This window comes from Macaca thibetana, chromosome 1 (genome assembly GCF_024542745.1).
Source record: "Macaca thibetana thibetana isolate TM-01 chromosome 1, ASM2454274v1, whole genome shotgun sequence".
NCBI classification, from domain to species: domain Eukaryota; kingdom Metazoa; phylum Chordata; class Mammalia; order Primates; family Cercopithecidae; genus Macaca; species Macaca thibetana.
The window spans coordinates 187,653,333-187,677,378 of record NC_065578.1 but is presented as its reverse complement, the minus strand read 5'-3'; the positions used below and the strand labels follow the sequence as shown (position 1 = coordinate 187,677,378).

General features: G+C 44.3%; 2 protein-coding genes across 10 annotated transcripts in view; both read right to left on the bottom strand.

The window, feature by feature from the left end:
* MRPS14 (mitochondrial ribosomal protein S14) overlaps positions 1 to 24,046 on the bottom strand; it is an 868,813-nt gene that overhangs the window by 578,821 nt on the left and 265,946 nt on the right. Inside the window, exon 1 of one of the 8 annotated variants that reach the window (XM_050767415.1) lies at positions 7,655 to 7,658. The exons of the other annotated variants lie outside the window; for them this stretch is intronic. The gene's annotated coding sequence lies outside the window, so the exon portion shown is untranslated. Of the gene's footprint in view, positions 1 to 7,654; positions 7,659 to 24,046 lie in introns of those variants that run through there. 8 annotated transcript variants of the gene reach the window in all.
* TNR (tenascin R) overlaps positions 1 to 24,046 on the bottom strand; it is a 427,004-nt gene that overhangs the window by 285,733 nt on the left and 117,225 nt on the right. The window lies entirely within an intron of this gene.

Below are 24,046 nucleotides of genomic sequence, written 5' to 3'. Positions count from 1 at the left end.
AGGTACTGGCTGCTTGGCAGTCTGTGTGGATCACTCTAGGCTTAGCATCTGTGAGTGGGGAGGTGTGGGGAGCCCTCTGACCAACCCAGTGCTCCTTTACCCCTTCCGGGAGGCCTGGAGGAGGCAGGTCAGCCCTTCCTCTGGCCTCTCACTGCCTCTTGTGTGCTGCACTTACCATGTTACCCAGAAGTTATCTATCCCCTGTCCATGTGGCTAGACTGCAGCCTCCTTCAGGAGACAGCCTGAGAAACGATTCCAGCTTGGTCAACATAGAGAAGGTAGTCCCTTTTATTTTCAAGTGATTAGGTTGAAAAGCTTCTAACCCTTGCTGCTATAGGTCTTTCCTGCTTCCTATACATAAAGCATTGAGATAACTGGGCTCCTGCTTCAGTGTTTGGTGTCAAGTTATCCAACCTGAGAAATCAATAAAGTGAGTTTGCTTCAAGCCCAGGCACTCCTTCTCCCAAAGGAAATAGTAACTGCGCCCGGCTAGTTTTTTGTATTTTTTCGTAGAGATGAGATTTCACCATGTTAGCCAGGATGGTCTTGATCTCCTGACCTCGGGATCCGCCCATCTCGGCCTCCCAAAGTGCTGGGATTACAGGCTTGAGCCACTGCGCCCAGCCAGCTTTTACTTTCTTAGTTGAAAAAGCCAAACTGAAGGAGTGAGGGGGTGGGGAAATGAGGAGAGTGGCAGCTTTTCCCCTTCCCCGCTCCCCTCTTCTAATGAATTCTTCAAGCAGCATCCAGAGAAGGAGATGGGCCAAGGCGGGCCCACATTGCTAGCCAGCTACATTAATCACACTCCATCCCTTCAGCCCAGCAGAGATGGATGGCCCCTCAGCAGGCCAGTGTTCAGGTGCGGTTCTAATAATAGGTTTCATTCAGCACTTCTTGACTCTCACAGTAGCTCTCTTCTCTCCCCGACAACTGACCAGCCCCATTAAATAAGTTACATCAAAGACCTCAAAACGCATGAAGTTTCCAGGAACTCCGGGTTGGAAATATAGGCCTGGCTTCAGTCTTTCTTCTACAATTGAGAAGACTCAGGCCAAGGAAGGTCACCCAAGGTCACAGTGGGAAGGCTGGGCAGCATAAAGAAAAACTCACTTCCTTGCCCGATGCTATCTTGCTGCCCAGAGAGAAGGAAAGGGAAGCAGAGACAGACTGGCTGACTCCATGGCGCTCCAGTTTTTTGAGAACCTATCTTTATGCCATCCTCTCTCCTCCTCTCCTTTTGTTTAAATCCCATTTGCCCGTCAAGAACCAGTCTGTTTTGTGTACAACTGATGGATTGATTCTGTTATTGGTAGGGCTTTCAAAGGCAGCTCCTGTGCACCTCCCATTTATGTGCGACAGCCCCCTGGGTCCCTAGCGCCCTCATTCTGTCACCCTCTGCTGCAGCGCCAACCAGGGCGACATGACCGCCTGTGATAGAAATCATACCTGTAAGTGCCTAGGGGAAGAATGGCCAGAGAAACACAAAATGTGGCTCTTGGAGTTTATATACTAGAGGAGAGGAGGAAGCATACACAAATGGAACACCCAAAGAAGCACCTGACAAGGTATAATTAATGAATTGGCTTGAAGCTCATCTTTTTCCTTTCTCCAGGGTACCAAAGGGAGAAAGTGTAGGCAAAGGATGAAATGACAAAATGGTGGGCAGCACAGAGAAGGATGATGACTCATTCTCACATCAGGCAACCAGGCTGCACATCATAAAGAATTATCAATAGATAAATTGTCAATCCAATAAAAACCATAGACTTTGGAGTCAGAAAGACCTTGGTTTGAATTCCAGCTCTTCCATTTATTCACTATCTGGCCTGAGGAAATTTATTTAACCTTTCTGAAAATTTCCATTTTCTTATCTGCAAAATGGTTATACCTATCTCACTGTTGAGAGGTTGGTACAACTCAAGGAAGTCAATGTCTAGCACTGTGCCTGGGTCAATATTGGTACTTTAAAACTGCCAGTGCATGTATACACTTACTTAGTCATTTGACACATATATAATGAGCACCTATCATGTAGTAGACATTGTACTAAGCCTGGCATACATCAAGGGTGAACAAAAAAGACAGGGACCTTGTCCTCATGAACATAGCATTGTGGCCAGAGAAATAGAAAAGCAAATTGACAATTATAACTCAGTTTGTTAAATTCTAGGATGAAGGAAGCACAGGTCGGGCCACAGGAGAGCAGAAAAGACATTCCTATTTCATTCTTAAAATTTCTTTTCCCATCCCCTTAGTCACTTGCATTATTTTTTCTCCTTTCTTTTTAAAGATTGTTTGGCCAATTGATTTTTTTTTCCTTATGCTGATAAATCGTTACTGCTCTAAGGAATTGCTGGTCATCTCATCTGCCCAGCTAGCAAGCATGACAGCTTGCTCATCTTTCAGAGTTTCTTTCCTCCCTGCCTGGTTGTCCTCACAATTCTTCAAAAGCAGGCTTAACCCCTTGGTGACTCTCTGCTGTTTGGTCTGTCTATCTATCAGAAGAGCTGGCAAGAGAGATTTAGTGTTGGGAAGGGTTAGGCAAAGCTCTGGATTGAAAAATCCTGATATTGAGCTGAGGGGAAAAAAAAAAGGCAGAAGCCATTTGCGCACTCTTTGCTTCATCCACTCTTTCATTCTTAAACAGACAATAATTTATTTGATGTAGACTGAGATTTATTTCATGACTTACAGGACTGGAGATTTTGGGGCAATAAAAATTTGTCAGACTATTCAGACCTGTCATCTTGTGAGTGCCTTCTTCAGGCACCAAGATTTCCTTAACTATCCAGATAAGTCTTCCCGATGACTGTGGGGCCCTCTGTCAAGGAAATAATTCTGTTTTCTACTGGGCCGCCAAGCAGGGCTCAGTGGGCTGGCTGGGACTTGCAAGGACAGATGCTGGGCCTCAAAGAAGCCAGGCTCTAGACAGAGAATAATGTAAATAAAATGCAAAATACGATTGACTGAGTTGGCACAGTATTCCTTTAAGCTTGCAGGGAAGTGAGGTGGCAAGAAGTAGTTGAAAGAGAGCTAGACTTAAATTAAGGAGCCTGACACTCTAAATGTGTCACAAATCAGTTTACATGATTTTTGGAAAGTCCTTTAACCTCTCTGTGCCTCTACTTTCTCATCTGTAAAGTGAAGGGGTTTCCCAGGATCCCTAGGAATGGCTACAGGCTGGCAGAATTCCTGAACATGACTTATGGATATGCTGCACACCCTTGTCCAGAGCAGCTCTGTTGATGCTCTGCCCAGGCCTGCCTTCCCCTCCCCCCACTCCCCAAGCTTCTGTGAGCCTTTGCCTCTTTGTGTCCTGTTCTCTTCTGAGGATAGCCCTTGACCACTGGAGCAGCTTGGGGTTTGCATTCCACCGTTCCTTCTCCCTCTGGCTTTGAACCAATGCCTGATAGAGGGGGGAGTGTGAAAGCCTAGCAACATGGGGTCAAGTCTGAAGAAGCTCTGAGATGCCCAGTGCACTCCAGGGCTCCCTTGCAGGATCAAACTGAGACTAGGATTTTGCCTGAAATGTTGCCTTTGCTTGGCTCCTTCCCTTCCTTGTCTTGCTTCACTTCCTCCCTTGGCTCTCCTGAGCCACTTTCACATGGGTCTTTGTCCTGTGGTCTGACTCTGGGGACCCCAAACTGTGACACCTTTTAAATCCAGAAAGTTGGTAGAGTTTGTTCTGTTAACAAAACATCCACCTATCCCATTTCTTTCTGTTCCTTCTTTCTGTATCTCCAGTGTTTATGAATTTGTGACCCATGTGTTTCCTTTGCCAATGGTAGACAATTGTTGAGACTGAGTGGTCTTGAGGCTACTGGTCAGATGACAAGCTTGCAAATGGCTCAAGTAAGAAGGACATTTCATGCCAGACGGAGGTTCTCTCCTTTAATTCCTAGAAGTCCAAATGGAATCCCTGGTGCTACAGTTCTGCTAAGCATTTGTGAAACCCAATAGTCAACATCCAAATTTGTGACTACAGCATCCATGGAGATCTAATGGAGTAGGTACCTCTTGGAGAAAGGTAAAATTAGAAATACTTCCACAAATTCTGAGTAACCACAGAGCTCAGTCCTCCTCTAAGGCAGCTCTGCTTTCTTGACCTATATTGTACTGGCTTGTAGCTACATCTTATCTTCCGGGTAAGAACATATGTTCCTCAAGGACAGACTCCTCATCTAATGAATCCTTTCTGCACCAAGCACAATATCTTACAGTGGTCAGGACTCAGTAAACATTATGTCTGAAAGGATCAAAGTGAATGTGAAGAGCAGTATGCCAGAGGGAAGGGCCAGCAGTGATGGAGTTAAGCTCACCTAGGTTCAAACCTAGCTCTGTCCCTTCTCTGCCAGACAGGCTGGTTGGTATATACTTATTCAATCTCTTTGCATCTCAACTTTTTCATCGGTAAAATGGAGATGTACTAACTACTTCATGAGGCTTTCCTGAGCATTAACGAGGTAGTATACTTAAAGGAATTTTGAAAGTTCCCATCATGCTGCCGCTGCTTAACTGATGTACAGGTTGCCTCTGAGTTTGGTCAGTTCTGTGGTCAGAGAAGGGACAGCAGAGGCTTTCCGACTTAAAGCCACTGTGCCTCACTAGGAAGAGGAAGGAGTTTTGGTGTCTGTATGAGTTTTCCCCCAGATTACAGCTCACCCTGGAAATACTACATGCTTTTAGAAGCCTTTGTTCTTCCTATTTTGAGGAATTCTTCTGAAGGCTTATTACTCCCTAACAAGTGAATCCAATCAGTAAACTTTCTGGTAATACACCTTCTATGGAAATTTAATATACAGTAAAGTGGCACTACAACTCAATGGGAAAGGGATATATAGCTTACAAGATGTTCAGAAAACCAGAAGGTTTCACAAACTTATCTGCCTTTTACATTTGCTGAAGATATATTTCTGGAAAAAAACCAAACTGGATTCCTTTAAATGAACATCATACACAAAAGTAGAATTATGGACAGATTAAAGAAGTAATTGCAATGGTTAGTAGAAGGTTAAAAGAAGAAAATGTAAGAAAATAACTTTGTGACCTTGGGATAGGCAAGGGTTTATTAAACAAAACTTTGAAAGCCTAAGATATAAGGCAAAAGGTTGGATTTTACTAATTAAAAATTAAGGATTTATGGACCATGTAGATAAAACTGAAAGATGATATTGGGAAAAAATAGTTGTAATGTCTGAAACTGACAAGGGATTGAAATATAGGATGTTCAAGGAGCTTCTGTAAATCAACAACAAAAAAGCAGTGATACTTAACAGAAAAAAATGGGCAAAGGACAAGAATAGATTAAGAGAAAATCAAACCCCAAAGCCTTGTAAGTTTAAGAAGAGATGTTCAAATTTATCGGTAATCAGAAATGTGCAAAGTAAAACAGTAAGACATCAATTTTAACCTGTGGGAGTGTCAAAAATTAGAAAGCTGGATGCTGCCAGGTAGGGATATGGACTACAGAAACCCCCCGGCCTGCAGGCTGGAGTGCAGCCTTCAGTCAACTTGAGTGCACGCAAGCAGGAACCCAGAAATTCTGCTCCTGGGCAAATATCCCAAGAAACTGTCCTCCACAGGCCCATAAGAGGCACATAAGGGACTACTCCTCACAACACTGTTTGTTGAGAAGTGTGGTAGTGGTTCTCTGAGTGTCTGTCCTTGGGGAATGGATAAGCCAGGCATGGCATGTGCACATCATGGAGCACTTTGCAGCAGAAAGAAGCTAAATACTGAATGCACGAATACTGACGCAGATGGAGCTTTCAAACATAGTATGAAGTAGAGAAAGAAGGAAGTTGAATGACATCTGTAACCCAGTTTGACTTATATAAATATTAAACACAAATCAATAATCAATAATTTGCAAGAATGTATGCATACATACGTCAAGCACATTAGAATGCTTGCCTATCGGGGTAAGAGCATGGGAACAGGACTGAAGATAAACAGCAATAAACAAAAAAAAGAAAAAAATATTGAGGATGGGGTCCATGTTTTCTCTCATTCTTCAGTGTCTGCTGAGGTTAAAGTGATTTGGGAGATCGATCTTTCTGGCAGTCTTTGTTGCAGAGACTAGAGGGTTTTATAAAATGGTAGCTGGACATAGTAGTGGTGTCATCTGAGGTGATATCCAAGGTGTCATCCTTAGGGGGCATCTTGCAGATGCTCCTGCACTCTTGGACTTGGTTTTGGCTTTGCAGGGGTAGAGATAAGCTGTCACTGGCCATGAGACCCTGGGGACCCACCTGTGCTGAGATGCATGTGAGACAGAGGTAGATGTCAGAAGGCCAACTGACAAGTTACAATAATAAGTAATTGTCATACAGCCAGAGCACTAAAAGCTGCCTGATTAGTGCATTCTCTTCTTGTAGTCAAACTACATAGGAAGCCAAATCATAATCAGGAGGACAAGAACACAGATGAAGCAAAAGATTTAGATGATCTTATAAAACGCCACTCAACTGAGACATTTTGAGGGATTGTCCCAAGACACGAATAGTCTGCTAATAATGGGAACGTGATATTGGGATTATATACATGTTGGAATTTGGGCACATAAAAAATATCTAATTAAATACAGCTAATTAGAAAGAAAGGATGAAGATTGGAACCTAAACAATTTTGAGCATAAGCAGAAACCTGATTCAAGACAGATAATATAACCAACCACCTCAGGGAAAATATATCTCAGAACGAATCTTCTCTGGTCTCTGTAGACTGTAAGGAATAAATGAATAAATGCAAGAAAGTCTTCTCACATGTGGGAATGTTGAGTTTTACCTAAGACCCATGATCCTGGAAAACAGAGAAGGTTAAGAAATAACCCCCCTCCTTTTGTTCCGGGAAATGGCTTACTACGAAGAACCACCGTTACCCTGTGACTTAGCTAAGACTCACAGATGCCCCTTTGTTTACCCATGGCAAGGCCAGACTCAGACTCCCCAAATTCCCATGCATTGCCTCATAAAGGATTAGCTAGACAGCTCTTCATTCCTGGTCAATTGAAACAAAAATGCTTGTTAATCAAACTTTGGTTAAGCTTCTCTTCTGCTCCCAGATATCTGAACTTTGGTGAGCATACAACTCCCCTTTAACAGACCCTCCTGAGAAGCAGCTGGCCTCAGGCCAAACACTCTGATCTATTAGCCCACCACGGCAGACTTTCACCCCATCTCCCCACACCTGGTTCTTTCTAGCCTTGTTTACTCCTCCTTATAAAGGAAAGCTATTTTTGCCTGTCCCTTGAGATGCTTGCAGATCTTATGGTCACTGCAGTCCCACTATTGCAATAGCTCCTTTTACCCCTTGCAATCATCCTTCCTAACAAAACCTCACCTTACTAAGTCCAGAAATGTTATTAGATTTGATGCACATCATAGACCATGCCCTCTAACTTCTCTGACACCTCTGGAGGAGATGCCACCACTGCAGTAAGAGAGAGGTGGACAGAAAGAATACATTCTGTAGTGCCCACTATGCATTCATGCCACAGTAGAGTTTTTTCCTAATGTAAATAATATTACATGGCTTGATCACTGAGCCAGCTTGGTGTGCCCTGTTGGTAGGGAAACCTAACCTGTCTTGATGCTCTTGCCTATCTTCTACTTTAAAGGTTACTTCTTGATGTTTCTGTGAAAAATTCTTTCCTCCCCCTTGCCCTTTGCTTGGTTCTTCACTGATGTATATTTTAGAAACCTTAAAAAGTTGCAAGCTAATTTAACCCATTCCTTCATCTGGGAAGAAAGTCACAAAGCTTTTCATCACTGGAGGCTTGTGTTCATCTGGGAATGGCTCTTTATTTTGTCACATTAGGGAAATGATGTCTACTCAGGTCCCTTCTCTATGTACATTTTTTTATTACCACTTATCCTGGTCTCCATTTCCTTCATTTCTACTCTTTTTATAAAGAGATGGGGTCTTGCTCTGTTGCCCAGCCTGGAGTGCAGTGGTATAATCATGGCTCACTGCAGTCTCAGACTACCAGACTCAAGCAACCCTCCTGTCTCAGCCTCCCACATAGCTGGGACTACAGGCACTCACCACCGTGCCTGGCTAAGTTTTTAAAATTTTTTAAAGAGATGGGGTATTGCTATGTTGCCCAGACTGTTCTGCAACTCCTGGCCTCAAGCAATCCACCCTCCTTGGCTTCCCAAAGTGCTGGGATTACAGGCATGAGCCACGATGCCTGGACATTTCTGCTCTTTCTTGATCTCCATCTCTTTCTTTCCCCTCATCTTGACCCACTGAGAAATTAATTAATGTGTTCACTAACTAAACAAGTGCCTATGGAACACTGACTATATATCCAGGGTTATACTAGGCACTGGAAACTCACAGATGCATAGTCTCTACCACCAAGAAGTTCTCTGAAAGAGAAGGTGTTTGCCCACAACCTGAATTTCCTCTGCAACAAGAGGAATTCCTATAAGATTCACCAGATATGCAAAGACAAGGGGCTGCCTTTGCAAGAAAGCGACTCAGATCTTTCAAGACTCTGCTCTTTCAAGAGCAGAGGAAACAGACCTATAAAGTAATATAGCACGACACAATTAATCCTGTAATGGAGACATAAAAGAAAAATAAAGTGCGGTAGACCAAATGTAAATCGATGGGTGGAAAAACAAAGAACAGACAAGTAACAATTGAAAATGTTTCATTTTTTTTAATCAAATACTCAATCTCCTTCTAGGCTGGTTAGATGATACGTGGCTTAGAGTTCACAGACTGGAAAATAAGGATTTTAATCTTTTAGGTACCTGCCAGAGTCCTTCCTAGGAAGAAGTTTGATAAACCCTATCTTGATTTTGGAGAAGCAGCCCACAGATTGAGTTTTTGGGGGAGCACTGGCCTGGATTCCCTAACCCTTGCCTTTCCAGTCACTCAGAGCACCTCCTCTGTTAATCTCAGAGGTTACAGAGATGTGAGTGGGCCCTATCCTACCCCTAGGTTTCTCCTACACTGGCTGGGGCTAAAAGGTGTTCCAGCAAAGGTAGCCCTCAAAGCTCTCAATGACCCATGTGGTTTCGCTGGGGAGATCTGAGTCTCTCTTGCAAAGGCAGCCCCTTGTCTTTGCATATCTGGTGAATCTTATAGGAATTCCTTTTGTTGCAGAGGAAATTCAGGTTGTGGGCAAAGACCTTCTCTTTCAGAAATGCCCTGCCGGGACAGGCATCAGTCAATGGGTCAGGCCTCTGTTCTGTTATTCAAAGCCTGGGCCCACAGGCAGTGCTAAACACTGGGATTTTTCATCCCCCTGAGAACTTGATAGATTCTTATTTCCATTACCCAAACCCCCCACTTTTCTTCACATGTAAAATAATGCAGCAGTTTTACAAATGAAATAAGGACCTTCTAACCTTGACAAATGTATCCTTAATGTTTCTGTGATGTCTTTAAAATCCCAAACCACTTATGAGATGAGAGGAAGGCTGGGAAAGAGAAGAAAATCATACTGTGGGAATATAAACTCCTCCAAGTTTTCTGAAGATATGTTGACTTTCTTTAATTTTCTTTTTCCATTAGTGAACTTGATTCCAATGATTTACTCAAACAAATATTCAAATGCTTTTCATGTGTCTGGCATTGCTCTAGGTGCTGGGGTAGGAACACAGCCCCCCTTTCCCTCAAGGTATCTACAGTTAAGAGGGAATGAAGGTGTATGGTTTCAACACAATACCTGGTACCTTGAAAGACCTTAAAAAATGTTTGATAAATGAATGGATGAATCATTACCTTGTGACTACAGGTTTTTGGTCCAGATCCCTAATGCTGTATGTTTAAGACAGTTAGAAAGCAGTGAAAGGTTGCCAGGAGAGACTTTGCAGGGTCTCCTCTGGGTATTCTGTAAGCAGAGTTATCTTTCTAGAAGGGTGCTACAGGGCAAGGATGTAATCTCTCTAAATTCCTGTGATTCTCTCTAGGCCTCTGAGTCTCTGTAGCTACATCTTATTTTGCTGGCCAGGACCCAAGTCCTTGCCACAGTGCATTCCTGATTCTAATGGTAAAGGCCCCTTATCCAAATCTGGGGTATTTTGTGAGCCAGTCAACATCACATTGGTAGCTTTAAATTGGCCATGTTGGGAGCATTTACACCTTGAGAATTGGCAAATCCTACAAGTTAGCACCCGTATCCCCCTCCATCCACACCCCATCCCACCCCAGAGCCAGGGTATCAGTATTCCCTGCCTGGTTCCTCTGGCCTGCAGCTAATCTCACTGGCATGATTGGAGCCTGCCCCCTGTAGCCTGGCTGCTCCTCCTGCCCTCTGATTCCTGAGGACCTGTTGCTCTGCCCTGTTCCTTGCCTTGTTGCTGTGGGTGTGTTATTATTACCACCTACTGAACAGATGGTCTTCTGACCTCCACTTTGGCCAGTGGAGGCCAGAATTCTCTTGTCCTATCAAGTTACTGCCCTCTCCCTTCTTCAGGAAAACATTGTCAGCAAAGCCAAGGGAGCCTGCATCAGAACTTGGCCTCCTGCATAACCAGTCTACATCAAATCTTTATTAAATGCCTCTTATAAGATGAACATGATGCTGTCTGTGCTCAAGGAGTGTCACAATTTAAATCCTATCACCTTAGTCAGAGAGATTTTATGATATTCTGAGAAAGGATGTGCTCTGGAGAAATATGAACCCAGTCAAATCCTAGCCCAGCCATTTACTAGCTGTGTGGTCCTAGGCAAGTTACTTAATCTTTCTAAGCCTCTGTTTCTTCATCTATAAATTAAGGGCAATAGTATTTACCTTGCATGGCTACTGTTATTATCAGAGATGATATGCATAGTAGATGTTCAATAAGCTTTAGCTATTACATATTGCTATGTGTTCATATTTAATTTTTCTTATTAAAGAACTGAGTGCATGCCATCAAAATCCCATTGTTGTCAAATTTGAATATGGTAGGAAGAGAGAGAGAGGTGTGGGGAAAAGATTATGATACCCATGTATGGTGGGAAGCAAGGTGGAGAGGGCAGCAAGGCTGAGCTGATATTGACACGTGGGCTTTCAGCGAGCCAGGCACCCTAGATCAAGAGGGAGAGGGTTTTCTTTCCTTTCCTCACCCGCCTGTGTCCTCTCTGTTATTGAACCAAACTGAAATCTGCCCACCTGGCTTGGGAGGTATGCCCAGCAGACCCTTAAGAGGAGTCCCTGCTCTGTCTCACCTCTTACCACCTTCTTGGCAGAACATCTGACTTTTTCCACTTTCTACGCATCTTTTTATGACTGTTTTCCTTGATTATTTCATCCCTCCTTTCTGGGAACTTCTCGTCATCATCTCAAATTGTTAAAAGGAAGCCTGACTCTTTACAGCATACACTACGGATATGCACTTCAGGCGGGAAGCTGGGCAGTTCCCTCGGTGACTTTAGTGTCCCCCAGGCTTCCCCTGCCATGTCCTTCTCCGAACACTCTCCAAACAAGCTGTATTTACAGCTTCTTGGAAGGAGTATTTTGTAACCAGGGGCTCCTTGGGGTAACTCTGGTCTCATCCTGACCTGCATGAGCACACACAGAGACTTCTCAGCACTCAGATTCTTCCAACAGTGGGTGTCATAAAGGGGACAATGAAGCAATGAGCAAAAACACTGAGGAAGAAAGAGCCGTGGAACTCCCTTTCTCTAGCCCACAGCCTGGAGGGCTGCTATGTAGCCATCTAGACTCATGGGGATCCCCCCACCTGAGTAGGGCTGGTGAAATAGCTTTCTTCCTGAGGGAGGAAGGAAGAAAGGAAGGGAAATGGCTCAGTTACATTAGTGGAGACAAATCGGGGGTGGGCAATAAAGGCTAAGAGGGCTGCTAAAAGAATTATAAACTTTTCATCTTTGGATGTGGCTGGTGTGGTCAGAGCCTGAAGACAGTACAACCAAATTCTATTTTTAACCTGTATGTGTGTCCCAGCTGAAGGGCAGGGAGGATTCTTGGACCTTCTTTTCTCCTTAAAGTTTGCTCTATGAGCTTTTCCAAAAAGGAATGTTGAGCACCAAGCCTGGACTTCAGTCTGGGCAGGTGATTAAACAGTAACTGCTCCTTTTTCAGAAACTGGATTTTAAACATGTGTTGAGAGAGGAGGGTTCAGGCTTAGTCTGCAGGCCTGGAGATGCTTTGGTGATGTTTAGGACCCCACGTCCTGCCCCTTACACAGGCAGGGATCCCACGCCTGGAGGAGTGGGGGTCTGAGGTCCACACCAAGGACCCACCCTGTGGCTCCAAGGTCACGGAGCCTATGTGTCTCCTTACGGTGTAAACTCAGATGAGTGTGAGCTCTAATCCTGTTCGTGACTCACTTTGGCCAGTCTCCTGACCTCCCAGGACTTCAACATCCTCCTGTTTCATGAATTAGAGTATAGAGAGGAGCATAGAGATTAAGAGGAGCCTTCCAATCGTGGCATATTTGGTGGTACTGAATGGAGACAAGAAACAAAACTGGAGCTCTAAACACCCTTATTTACAGTCTGCATCACAAACATAGCATGCACCTTTCAGTTAGGCTTCTAAAGCATCCCACATCCACATATATTTAGGTTTTACTTTGCATAGTAGTTAAGAATCTCACTGAAGTCTGTGCTCAAAGGATATTTAATGACATTCCATGCTCAATGCTAGGAGTTTGAAAAGCAATACTGTAATATAGGCATATATTAAATGTGTTTCCCTGAAGTACATACCTAAAATAGCTAGATTAAGGTAATTTTAAAAAATAACTGAGAGAATGGCATGTGGATAGGCTCTGCTCTTTCTACATGGGACAAAGCATCTACCAGGAGATGTGCCAGGGGCCAAATAGGCTTCCAGGTCAGCTACGTTTCCCCATGTGACCCTAAAGGGCATTTCTGGATTCCAAGGGTTCTGTTCAGAAGTATTCTCTGGGGATGCATTTTATCTGATCTCTTTGCCCTTCACCCTGCTCATGGCCCTGTGTTCATGACCAAAGCCTCCCCTCTATAGCCCTCAGTGCCTGGCCCTGCCTGGGAGGTCCCCCACCTGCCTTGGCATGTACGCATTACAGCCCTCAGGAGATGTCACACATCTCCTCGAGAAAGTGACACCGTCTCTTAGCCCTTTGCAGGCACCTACACCTCCTGGCAGCTGGCAGGTGATGCTTGGTGTGCTTTGGGATCCAGGCATGTGAAAGTGACCAACTCTCTGAAGCAGAACTTTGAAGGCTTGGGGGTCTGGTGTAGCCTGGTTTCCCCCTGCTGCAGGATGGGGGCAGAGGAAACAAAACCTCTTCTCTGGAAATCAGACAGGTGGTGTTCAGAGCTGAGGGGATCATGGGGCTCAGCAAAGAGGCAAGGAGGTCTGTGCTCCTTGGTAGTCCCTGCTGCCGTTCTCCCACTATCTGGGCATTGGCATGTAGATATTTCAGGAAGCAAGTTTCATGTATCTGGTATGAGGAGCATAGGAAAGAAGATAGGGTTGAGAACTGGGAAAACTGTGCTCTAGTGTTCCCAGCTACTCCCTGTGTGACTTTTGCTACCAACCCCGGGTGACTGACTGCATGCAGCTTTGCCACCAACTCCCTGTGTGGCTGTAGGAGAGGCACTAAATCTCAGTTTCTTGGACTGTGAAATGAGAGGTTGAAAAAGATAACCCCAAAGATGCCTTCCAGCTTCAATCATCTATAATTCTGGTATTCTTTTTGGTGCCAGCCATTAACAAATACGTGGAGTTGGCAATGTCCACTCTTTCCACCACTCCCAAAATAAATTCGTTCCTCCCTCCCTGCTTCCTCCTTCCATCAGCCCTTTTTTCTCCTCTTCCTTCTCTTAAGGAGTAACTGAGCCCCTTCCACAAGCCAATTGTGAGGATTCAGTGACATGGCTAGAGTCCCTGTCCACGACCATGCTTGCTGCCATATTTGCTTTGAGTTTTCTGATACCGGAACACCTTTACTGATCATTACACAAAAACATCTCTTCCTCAGAATCTTCCTATATCCTCTCCCCATGGAGATTTACCCTTTTAGGTGTTGGTCCCTTGCACTGAAGACCTGATCCTTAATCAGACGTGAGTGTCTGGGTGCCTCTATGTGCCCGCCTTCCCAGACACAGCTTGCATTTCAACTACCGCTGTCTGCACCCGGCGGTCCAGGAGCTAAGGTTGGCACTGGCTCCAGTCAGCAGGGTAGACACGATTTGGTGACCGTGCGGTCCCTCTGCCCTATGTCCCATTACCTTCCACAGTGGGATTCTTGCATCGGGATGGCCTAAAGCCTTCTATTCATAGTGTGGTGTGAGACCAGCCACATCAGCATTACCTGGCAGCTTCTAAGAAAGCAGAACCTAAGGTCCCATTCCAGACCTGCTGAATTGAAATCTAAGATCCTCGGTGATTTGTTTGTGCATTAAAGTCTGAGAAGTACTCGCTGAAACCTTTGAAATATTAATAATAACAGTTTCACATTCTTTCGCTATCAAAGGATATTCCTCACCCTGGGAAAAATAGTAATAGTTAATAACTACACAACATCTTTTTTTTTTTTTTTCACTGAGGTTTCACACAAATATGATCTTTTAAAAAATCTTTATCTTTTCAAAGTAGTTTTTATTTTACCCATTTTAGATCAGGAAAATGATACTCAGAAAGGTTTAGTTCTTGACCAAGATCGGTAAATAAAAGAGCAAGAACATGAACTCAAGACTCTGGACTTCAAACTTGACTTCCTGCATCACTCCTAGGTAGAGGTACCTACTTTTCCCCTAAAATCTATTTTGTTACTTAATTGGGATGGTCATTCAAGCTCAACCAACATTCCTTGTGATAACTACAGTATTGGGGCAGGCACCCTGCGCTCACCCAATTTATATATTTTCATTCCTTCTCTTAAGCTGAGTAAATTGTATGGAAATAGATCTGGACCCTGTTTGTAAATGTTTATTGCCCACTAATCAGAAGTAAGTTGCAATTAGACTGAAGTTAGAAAGTAATGGCATAGTAGTTACCATGTGATTAAGGAGTAATGGCATGTGATCATATCTCTGGCCCTGAGGTTTAAAGTGATATCATTAGAGCTCACCTCCTATTCAGAGAAACCTTGAATACAAATGTAGCATCAATGCAGACACTACAAATCAACCTGGCAGGGCTGGTTATTTTTCCCCTCTCCCCTTTAATTTTACTACAGTTCCTGGACTCAACTGAATGCATATTGGCAGCCGCTTAGCTGCTTTTGTTCCATGCCATTAAACTGCAGTTCTGTTTCATATGGGGAGTCTCTGTCCCAACTGGCTAAGAGGAAACCATTTGTTCCCTCTGCCCACTCTGCTGGTAGACACTCTCCTTAGCCCTAGGAGTAAGGCACTGCTTTGCTCAGGAGAACCATACAGAAAGCCATAGGGCCGTTGCTTACAGCAGGGAGTGGAACCCCCCAACCTGGTTGGCCTGAATATGCCAGTTTTATAATTTGCAGAGGAACCCACATCCTGCTTGTCACCTCCAGGAACACACTGTCTGGAAAGAGGGTTAACCTGGGTGCTGGGACTATCGGAGGCTCTACTTTAGGCAATGCCATTGATCAAATACTGCCCTTGCCTTCTGCCCAGGAGCACCCAGCACACAGGTTGTGATTCATTTGAGAAGACGGAGGATTTGGTTGGCCACTAACCTAATGCGCCTATTTGGTTTTCCATCTGGCTGTTCATTAGGGCACAGCTGTGCCTCCCTGGCCTCATTGCCTAGGTGGGTGAAGGGCTGGCAGGGCAACTTCTGCAACTAGAGAGCAAATGGCCTCCATGGAAAGAGATCTTGCTGCTCCTGGGGTGCTAGGAGGGTCTCCATTAGTGACTGAGTGCCTGTTCTCTCCAGTCTCCTCCTCTATCACGGTCTACTTCTCCACATCCCTCCTAGGCCATCTCAAGTTCCCCAGCTTGCTAATGGAAGAAGACAGTTCCATTAGAATGCTGGGCAACCATGGGAGCAATGGACCTTGAGAGCATTGTCCATTGCCGTCCAAAGGACCAAAAAGAACATCTAGTATTTATAGAGCCCTTTACCAGCTTACAACACATAAAACTTCATGTAGAATCTCAGTCTAGGATGGCCTCCCAGGACAGTGGCCCAGAGCAGGAGGTACATTATGGAACCACTTCAAAGCAGAACGATTCCAGTTTCAGGGGACCAGAAAAGTCATGCAGATAACCCACCTGACGTATTGAGTAGAACAAAGATAAGCAGGCTAATTAGTCTATCAAGTGCCAACCTGGCTGGGAAGAAAACAAGTATCCTCTACAGCTCACTTTGGACCTGAAAAAAGAGTAAACCAATACCAGCCTTGCATGTATAGAATTAGAACACAAGTCTTGGGAAATTATTCAATCCAAACCCACCGTCTTACAGATGAGGTAATAGAGTTCCAGAGATGTTGTGACACTTGTTCCCAAGACCCAGTACTAGCTACGGCAGAGCCAGGAAAAGTACCCAGGTCATGATGCTCAGGAAATTTGTAGTAATCAAACATTTTTCTGCTCTTCCCCAGAGGAAAAAAGCATAATACATAAAGCCAATCACCACTAAAACAGTGCAAACACAGAGGTTGTGTGTTGGAATGAAAACAAGAACTTCAGAATAAAAAAGCATTTGCTCCAACTTATTTTTACCCAAGTGGCATGGCCTCTTGTGTAAATCACTGAAACTTACCCATCTATAAAATGGGATTAATAAAACCTACCTCACCAATTAAATGGAAGGGGAGAATTAAATGGAAGGTAAAGTTCTGTGTAATTGTTATAATGTGTAATTTCACATAGATGGAGTCATCTCTGCTAATAAATCTCCATCTGGCTCTTCCTTGAGCAAGGAAGTCCAAGAAGTGATTTCAGGAGCCCAGAGGTAAATTCTGGCACAGAACTCTTTCTCCCTGGTTTTTAAGAGAGTAATAGGCAGGATAGACAAAGTGCTTAGTGAGCTCAGAGCAATGAGTGTGCACTTTCATCTGGACGGATTGCTCTCAGTTTTATCACCAACCCCACAGTTATTGAGCTTCTGCTGGGTGTAAGCTGAGCTCAGAAGCCTGATAGAATTGAAACAGGTGGAGAGAACCAAGTAGAGGAAACATAATACCCAGGCTGGAGTATTGGTACGAAAATTTTGACCCAGTAACCTCAACCGCCTTTCCCTTAACCTGGCTTTTATCGGAGCTGTTAACAATGAGCCGAAGAAACTAGTCCAAGTTCTGGAGGCTTTCCATCCCTTCGCCCACCTCCAGCAGAGCTGCTAACAAGCAGAACACAGCCCAAAGGCTGGCAGCAGGAGGCAGAGAGAAAAGAAGCAGAGGGGCTGAGCTAGTCAAGCCTGTACAATTGGGCAGAGCAGTGGCGAGTAGGTGGTTCAAAGACTGAGGACCCAGGATGCGCTCCTGAATTTAGTCACACCAGTCATGCTGTGCACTGGGCTGGCCTCTGGTGTCCAGAACTGCAGCAGTCACAGCTGCAGAGCCCCTCACCAGGGTGAGCAGGTGTGTGGGATGCTCTTTCATGGAAGCTCAATCTCAAATGAGTTTGTGTGAGTAGAAAAAAGAGAGAGCGAGAGAGAGAGAGAAGCTCTTCTAAACTCCAACTTGCTTTATAAGCTCAGTTGTTCTGTTTAGTCTCATACTTACCTGCCAGGTGGGCTGGCCCCTGACCCACAGGCATAGTTTCCAGAGTGCTGAGAGCACTCTGAATGCCTCCATTGCCATGTCCTGTTAATTCTAAACGTGAAATGCTATTACAACCCACCCCTCTTCCCTTTGCCGTAGCTCTTGCCTTGATTCAGGATGGCATTGCCATCGTCCTTGACTGTTAACTGCAGGACGGTGGAGACCTCTTCTTTCTAGCTGGCCGGTCTGTTCTGGCAAATGGCAGGTACTCAACGTGTATTGTGACCAACTGATGGGCATGATGTACTGTAATAGGACCCCTGCTCATCTCACTGTCTACATCTGTCTGTGCTCTAGCCTGAATTCTGCTGCCAGACTAATCTTCCTGATCAAAATCTTCTAATGCCTCCTCACTGCTTGCTGAATCAAGTCCAAATCCTTACCTTGAATTCCCCACTTCTCATGACCTGGCGCCATCTGACCCTCCTTGTTTCTCTTCATGGATCTGACACCCCCACCACACTCAGTTACTCACTGCCCCAAACTCACCCCTGAGGTGCATTTCAGGATGCTTTCTTCCTCTGGCCATTATCCTCACTGCCAGATATATCTATCTAAATTACACTCCACTTTCCTGTGCCTTCAACTTCCTAATGTATTAAATGGGTTAATAGTAGTACCTACCTCATAGGGTTGGTACAAAGAGTAGTACCCTACCTCATAGGGTTGTATAAAGCGTTGACACAGTTTCACAGCTAGCACATGCTTGATAAGCTGCTGTCAATATTATTAGCTACCTACCCTTCAATGTCCAGCTCAAATTTCACTTCTTCACTTGGAACTTTCCTGCTCCTCCCTCCTTGCTCTCTGCCCTTATATCCCATCCATTTTATACCTTCTCTAAGCACTTAGAAACTATCATCATTCAATGTGCTTTGAGTTACGGCTGTCCTACCTTTCCTACTAGATTATAAGTACTATAGAGGCAAGGATTTGTATTACACAAAGGTTAAGCCTATGGCCCTAGATTGAGCCTACCCTGGTTCACATCTCAGCTCCACAGTTTCCTGGCTGAAACACTTTTGCAAGTTATTTAATCTCTGCAGGTTTGGCTTCCTTCTCCGTGAAAGAGGGCTAATAACGTTATTCACTCTGTGAGGATGTTAAGAGCATTGAGTGAGATAATCCATGTAAAGCACTAAGCAGACTGCTTTGTACATAATATATGTTGGGTAAATGTTAGGTATTATTGTTATACATTTCTGTATCTTACATACCAAATGTAGAACTTTGAACACTAAATAAATATTTGGGAAATAAATGAGTCTTGGAGACTCTGAATCTGGAAGGAGCACTGTAGGCAGAAAAGCCTTACACACCCTCATTTCCTATTGAATCCCCCACTGATACTCCTCTGCAGCAGTGAATCAGGTGTTTGCAGGTACATGGCAGAACTGGGGCACCAGGCACCCATGGCACTCATGCCAGTCTTGAAGAACTACCTCAACAGGAGCAGGTGACCTGGTCCCTCCTTCTTTTTCTGGCCACATTGCTTTTCATTCCTCATCACTGTGGGACACCCACACTAACCTCCATCTAACCAGGCTTTCTTCCACAGGCATTTGTATATACTGTTTCCTTTCCCCGGAACACCCTCTAGCCCAATATCCACGTGCCACTCACACCCTGTCCTTTGCCAACTCCTATGCATATTTAAGGCCCCAGTATGGGCATCTCCTCCTCTGGGAAGCTTTCCCAGAACCCTCTAGACTGCTTTAAGTGCCTGTATTGGTTTTTTAAGATTGTAACAAAGCACAACAACTGTGTGTCTTAAAACAACAGAAATTTGTCATCTGGTAGTTATGGAAGCTGAAATTCCAAAATCAAGGTATTAGCAGGGCTATGATCCCTCTGAAACCTGTAGGGAGAAAAAAATTTTTCTTGCCTCTTCCTCCTGGAAGATTTCTGGTGATTTGTGGGCACTCTTCAGCATGCCTTAGCTTAAAAGTCCATCTCTGTCCTCATAAATTTACATGGGGTTGTCCCTGGTGCCTCTGTTTCCCCATGGCTGTTTTATAAGGACACCAGCCATACTGGATTAAGAACCCACCCTACTCCAGTCTGACCCCATCCTAATTACATCTGCAAAGATCCTATTTCCAAATAAGGTTACATTCTGAGGTACTGAGGGTTAAGATTTCAACATATATTTTTTGGAAGACAAATTCAACATGTAACAGTGCTCTTCAACTTGTCTCTCATGGGATCCGAAAGTACTATTGGCTTACCTTTCTAAAGGATCAATTGACCTAAATTGACCTGGTTGATCATAGACTCTGTGTGTACAAAGACATCATCAGCCAAATTCACCACTATTGTGTGTGTGCATACATATGTTGGGTAAATAGCAGGTATTACTATTATACATTTCTCTCTATACCTACACAGTATAATATATATCTAGTACCTGATACAGTCTTTGGATAACAAATACAAGACTCTCAGAAAACAGTTTATTACCCAAAATGTAGTGTCCTAGTTGTTCCTAATGCTGTGAATCAGCCCTTTGGCTCTGGGCATCCCAATTTAGTGGAGGTGCAGGAGGTGATGTTTGCTCACAGGACTATTGCCTGCAAACAAGAGGCAGCAGGGAGGAAACCAGCAGAGGATTAGAGTGAGCTAATTTTCCCACATGTATGATGATAAAATGCTAGGGGAAGAATTAACGTAGGGGTCTTCTGGTCCTATCCCCCCATACTACAGAGGAGCCTGAAGCCACTGAAGTGCTCCGGGGCCCACACTGGTTACAGGAGAAGCCAAGACTTGGGCCCAGGTCTCTTGACACAAGTTAAGGGGCTCTTTCCTCTATGCTATCCTGGTTTTCTGACTCTTATTTTTTCTAAGAATGCCCCGATGTTTTATTTCCATCTATATAAAAATGCTAGCATGGTGATGAGAGCCACTCAACAAGATTAGGAAGAGTGGGCACACACCCACCTGGAGTAATCTGGTCCCCAGGCCTTCCCGGTGCATAGAATTCCACCATCAGAGATTCATTCATAGAAAACCTTCCCTCTCCACTAATTGCTCCTCCTCCCCTAGCTTACATGGTATCACCTCTTAATATATCTTGTGGTACATCCAGGCTCATCAGTCATCCTCGCTATATTGAGAATAAGATTACACAATTCTTTCCTGGAAATAGATGAGACAGAGTGTGTACTGGGTTGATCATGTCCCTGTCCCCTGCCCCCCAATTCGTGTTATTCCTGGAGCTTCAGAATGTGACCTTATTTGGAAAAAGGGTCTTTGCAGATATATGAGCTAGTTAGGTCATACTGAAGTAGAGTGGGCCCATAATTCAATATGACTGGTATCTTTATAAGAAAAGGAGACAAGACACAGATACAGAGACATACAAGGGAAGAACTCCATGTAACGACAGAGACAGAGATTGAGGGAAGCAGAGGTTTCAAAAGCAAGCCAAGAAATGCTAAGGAGCGTCTGCAAACCACTGGAAGCTGGGATGAAGTGAAAAGAGAGTCCCACTACAGGTTTCAAAGAAATCTTGGCCCTGCTGACACCTTAATTTTGAGCTTCTAGCCTCCAGAACTGTCAGATAATATAATTTCTGTTGTTTTAAGCTGCTCAGTTTATGGCACTTCATTATTGTAGCCGTGGGAAACTCATACAGACAGCCTAAGGTAATGGTGGGCTCCTGGGATAGGGAATGGACAGCCACCAAGAGGCAGATGGAACAACGTGCAGAGAAGATAGAGTTCCAAAGACAATCATATTCTATTTCACCATGGGGTCACTACAGGATGGGCCCCCTTCTTCAGTACTAAGGGAAGACCAGCCTTCAGCTGAGCACCTCCTGCCTCCAGATTTCCACTTGCCCTGTTTTCTGGGGAGCTGTTAGATGAGGAAGCTCAAAGGCACCTCTAGGGCCTCATCCTAAGCTTGGCCAGAAGTACTGGTGCTCCAACACTAAGGAGCTAGCATCCATTGCAGCTTAAGAACTCTAGGGAAGAAGGGACCTCTACTTACCTGAAAAAGCTCCCAAGAGCCTTGAATAGCCACAAATTTGGCTTCTACGATTCCCAGGTCAGCTCTAATCATCCTTTCTGATGTATTTTTCCTTTCTTTTCAAATAACCCTCAACCATGAAAAACAACAGTGTGGTTTTTCTACCTATTCTGTCTGTAAAATATCCCATCGTAAATGCAGAGAAACAGAATATCATGAATGCAAAGACTGTAGCAGAACTAGATGTTGGGCCCTGTCAAAGCGAATATGTAATGGCTGGTAAAGGGGGACACGGGGGTGGCATTGACTCTCTGGCACTAGCTTGCACTGGGTCTGGCACCAGACTGGCTCGGCCAGGCCTGTGTGTTCCATAGTTGCTGTAGGAAGTAAGGGTGACTCTGAACAGAGCCTCCCCATGGGATTCACAATCCTGTTCTCAATAGAGAATGTTTCTGCTGCTGTTAAAGGGCTCCCCACTACTTCCAGCCTTCACCTGCAAGAGCAGGCACTGCGGAAGTTGATTGCAATGGCAGCGTCAGAACAGCTGGGACTGAGACTGCTCCACTTTCTGCAGAGGGCCTGATTTCATGGTCAGCAAGGGTCTCCGAGCCTTCTAGCCCATACCCCTCTACCCCCAGCCATCTGCGCATCTCCCCACAGGCTGAAATGATATCAAACCGAACAAGGACAAGATGCTCCTGGATCTGGCTTGGCTCTCACCCCACCCAAATCTCAACCTGAATTGTACCTCCCAGAATTCCCAAGTAATTGAATCATGGGGGCCTGTCTTTCCTGTGCTTTTCTCATGATAGTGAATAAGTTTCATGAGGTCTGATGGGCTTATCAGGGGTTTCTGCTTTTGCTTCTTCCTCATTCTCTTGCCACTGCCATGTAAGAAGTGCCTTTCACCCTTCGCCATGATTCTGAGACCTTCCCCAGCCATGTGGAACTGTAAGTCCAATTAAACCTCTTCCTTTTGTATATTGCCCAGTCTCGGGTATGTCTATCAGCAGCGTGAAAATCGACTAATACACTCCTGTTGGTCTTCCCTCCCTTCTACCATTCCCCAATCCAGAAGTAGGTTTTGATAACTATGATTATGCAAAGGTCATCAAAATCTCACCCAAGCAAGTCATGACGGTGAAGTAGCTGCTTTCAGAACCATTCCACCTACCTCCAGCACTCTTTCTGCTGCTCCCTCAGTGCTGAGCTGCTATCCTCTCTTCTGCCTTTTGGGTGGGCTCTTGCATTTCATAGCTACCTTCTCAGGTTGCCCTAACCTTAACACTCTTTTGCTCTAAAAGAATCCCTCCCTGTCCCCAATTCTCATCAAAAACCATTCCTCATGGCAGCCTTCAGTTAGTAATCGAGAAGAAAGCAACTGAGAGAGAAATTGAAATGAACTGTATATGTTTTCTAATGAGCTTTGTGTATTTATACATATGTCTTATTTACATATGTGTCTTAAAATACTAGTTACCTATTGTGGTAGATTCAATGCTGGGCCCCAGAAGATATGTCTATGTTTTAACCCTCAGAACTTGAGGATGTGACCTTGTTTAGAAAAGGGTCTTTGCAGATGTAATAAATTAAGGATCTTGAGGTGAAATCATGCAGGATTATTCAGGTGAAGCCTAAATCCAATGACAAGTGATAAAAGGCAGAAGGGAAGAAAGCCACAGAGGTGAAGGCCATGACAGAAGTAAAGATTGGAGTGATGTCACCACAAGCTGAGGAATGCCTGGAGCCCCCAGAAGCTGGAAGCACAAGAAAAGATTTTTCCCCTAGATCCTTCAGAGGAACCTAAACCCTGTTATCACCTTGATTTTGGACTTCCGGCCTCCAGAAGTCCTCTGAGAACATAAAATTGTGTTGTTTTAAGTCACAAGGTAATTTGCTATGGCAGCCCCACCAAACTCACACACTTGTTAATCTAAACTAACAGTATTGTTGCCTCTTGGGTATAACCTGTGATTGACATGGCAAGAAGACAAAGCAGAATCTCATGAAAGAAAAAGCCCTGGATTGAGAGTAAACGCCCTGTGTTCAAACTTTGACTGTGTTTCTTACTAGTGAACAAGCTGGGATGAAAAACTCTAATCCTTAGCTTTCTCATTTATAAAACTTGCTCTGTCTGCCTGACAGCATTGGTGTAAAAATCAAAACAGAACAGTGGATGGGGATGGGCCTTAGCTTTATAAATTTGCATATACTTGAAAAGGAGTTATTAGCTTCAGAAAGACTGAGTTCAAATTCTATTATTACATGAGTAACTAGTTATGTGATTTTGAACCACAACTTTCTCATCTGGTAAAAATGGCATAATGATACTCACCATATCAGAACATTGTAAAGATTAAATGAAATTATGAGTAGTTTGCACCAGGCTTAGAAACTTGATAGGTCATCAATAAATTATAGCTCTAATTGTAACG